Genomic DNA, 3,209 nt, shown 5'->3' with positions numbered 1-3,209 from the left:
GAAACGTCACTGGATTAGGGTGGGCACGAGGGGTATGACGCGCTTTCTTAAAGGCGCGGCTTGATCTCTCAGAACAATTATGGAATAGAATAGAATAGAATAGAATAGAATAGAATAGAATAGAATAGAATAGAATAGAATAGAATAGAGGACGATGCATGCCCACCCCCAGATGGCATAATTTGTCATAATATGCATAAATATGCTGCACTTGCACAAGCAGTATACAGTATCTACACGTGTTATTCATCCATTCTATATGAACCTATATGAACCATAAATCTGACTCACAGCCCTGTTTGAGCTATATAAACTATCCTCTTTTCCATCAACACTCACAGCTAACCGTAACAGGAGAGTTGTTACTGTCTTTTGACTCCTTTTGATTGGGAGAAATGAACTAGAAAAGCAATTCAGACATAAACCTCCTTTGGTATAGGCTACTGTAAATGTATGCAGAGTCAAATAACTGACAGGCAGCATCACTATGTGCCCAGTTTTTGCAGCTGTCTAACAGAGGAGCAGACAACAACCTAGATCAGAAAAGGGACATAATTAATCATTTCATTGTTTTATATTCCACCACAAAATTGCTTTGAATAGCTGCACAAGACAGACAAGGTCATCATAAACTGTTTTGCTGCCAATCATGCGTTCAGTTGTGAGTCATAATAAGATGCGTCCAAGGAGTTTGGCTGGCTCTCCCATACAGCCGTGGGCTCTCTGCTGCCAGGAACATGCAGTGCACCATTTTTCACCCCTAGGTGTCACTGACAGACACCTGGACATATTTCTCACCCAGATGTGGCTCAGACATAGGGAAATGGGTTCATGTTATGGCAGGTTGTCATCTTCACTCCATGTAATCACACCGAATTTTTCGATGGGAGTTGGAAGGTAGGCACTCATTATAGATGGGAAGTTTCAAGAGGAGACTACCCCTGAAATGCTGTAATATTCAGCAAATAATTATAATACAGAGGCAACAAACACTACATGGCAAAACGGCAACATGTTTGACTATGTCTTGATCTATAAAGCAACAAGATACAATGTGTATCCTGTAAATTTTGCTTTGAGTGTGATCTAATTTGCTGGCATTCAAATTTGCCAGGATGATTGGGTAAGAGAATTCTAATTATACATTTTATTCAGCTGGTGCTTTATTTCTGATGCCATCCTCTCATTTTCTTTGATGTTATTACAGCAATACTCATCCTGGACTGTGCCTCTGGTTTTCTGGACACAGTGAGATGCACAGCTTGATTAGCAGTTACACTGTGGTTTCAATGTTTTACATAATGCTGCTTTGCGCCAGAGGTGACATATTGTATCAGTCAGAGTGTATTAGCAATGAAATCTCATCACTGACTGCAACGGTTGCTGTGTTCCAGATACTCTGGCCTTAATGGCAACCAATACTGCTTTAACCACGGCATGAAATATGCAATAGCAGGTATTTTGCACTGCAAAGGTAATTTGGTCCCAAATAGCTGCTGTTCCCATTCGGTTTGGCTGAAGTTTTTTGGGCAGTGAGAAAATGCCTTCTGTCTCAGTTGAGCACAGTGATGGCATTTGAAAGTGAAACCTGAGAAGACTGCACAATTTCCATTTGTTCTGACACGGCACCTTTGTATTTTCTTCAATCCCAACATTTAGATTCATCTTTGTACGCCATGCACGGGCTGGTCATGTAAAATTGATATCTGGATCGAGTGTTGTAATGTTTGAGTAATAGGACAATGATACCTGAATGTCACACAAGAGTGCAAAACCAAAATGAAGTCATTCAAATGGCAACCTGTTCACAATACAGAGTCATTTTCGTGCCTTGGATAGATCTGTCTGTCATTGTTTTGGCCCAAGCCTGGCAGTGCTCAAAGCTCAGCAGCCATGCAATTCATCCAAAGAAAAAGAGGAAGTACTCAAAATGTTGGAAACTTTTTTCCCACTTTATATTGGTTGATTTTGTGTCCATGTTTCTGGCAACTCTTAATAGTAATAACATTTACCAGTGTTGCAATTTCTGGTGTCAGCAAATTTTAATTGACTCTGGATTTTAAGAGGCTGTCTACTGCAGATTCCAGTGTGCAAGGCCGAATCTGTAATATAATGTGCAGGTGGCATATAAGTGGCATCAATTCAAAGGCCACCCACATTCATGTTAGACAATTATGCAACATAATGTATCCCACCTGCAACTTGTCATAATCAGTTAATCATTTAACCTCTAATAGTATGACTACTGCTTACTGCAACACACATACTGTGCACATACAATGTTTTTTAATATTGTATCCACTGCAGCTGCTCTGCATTTCGGTCTGCCTCCTCATCTGGGATGCATCAGCAGTCACATCCTTCCTGGTATAAAGAAGGGAACTTTTCTCGGCCATCATGCTTGGTTAAGTCCAAACAAGGGGGTCCTGCAGGCCACAGTGCTTAAATGCTTACTCAAAGGCAATGTTCTCAAGCAGTGGCTCAGCATTTAAGCAACAAAGGGTGACCGCTCTAAATAGTTTGGGAAGTATACAGCTTTAAGGTCCCTAAGGTGTGAGGTGCAGTAAAAACTGCTGTAGGTAGGCATAATAAAAGGTGTTACAATCCAGTGAAATCAGTCCTTGCCTCCGGGAGCTGTCTTGTGTGTTCTACAAAATGTAAAATAAGACAAGGAGGTGGGACAAGCTTAAATGATTATCACAGAACAACAATGATAAGGCTACAAATGTGTCTAGAGGCTCTTGAATCTGAGCAATTTTCTCAGCTATTTGATTGCTCCTTGTTTGTCTTATTGTCTTAATTACCATCGATAGATAAAGGGGAAAAAAAACATAAAAAGTCTTTAAATATTAACCCTTTAAATTGTCTTTGTAACTCACAGTTCAGCACCCTTCATAGAGTCAAACAGGGAGAAAAGATCAGGTTTACAGAACGGTGTGATAAGTGTTAAATCCCCTAACACAGTCTTAACCCCATGCTTTAAATTCCCTGACTATTTCCATGGTGCAGGCATTAGGTGGATAGAGCTGAGTAGCTTTGTAATTGTAGCTCTGTGTATTCGTGATCATGGACAATGAAGGCATAATCTCACTAAAACGTTTCCATGTGTCCCATGTTTAATATATTTTATCTGCTTTCTATTCAGATCCTCTGGAGATTTATTTCTCATTTAAACTGATGAAATTCACATTGAGTGAGAATAATCTTAA

The sequence above is a fragment of the Myripristis murdjan genome, chromosome 7 (assembly GCF_902150065.1).
Source record: "Myripristis murdjan chromosome 7, fMyrMur1.1, whole genome shotgun sequence".
NCBI lineage: Eukaryota > Metazoa > Chordata > Actinopteri > Holocentriformes > Holocentridae > Myripristis > Myripristis murdjan.
Note: the sequence above shows the minus strand (reverse complement) of the source record.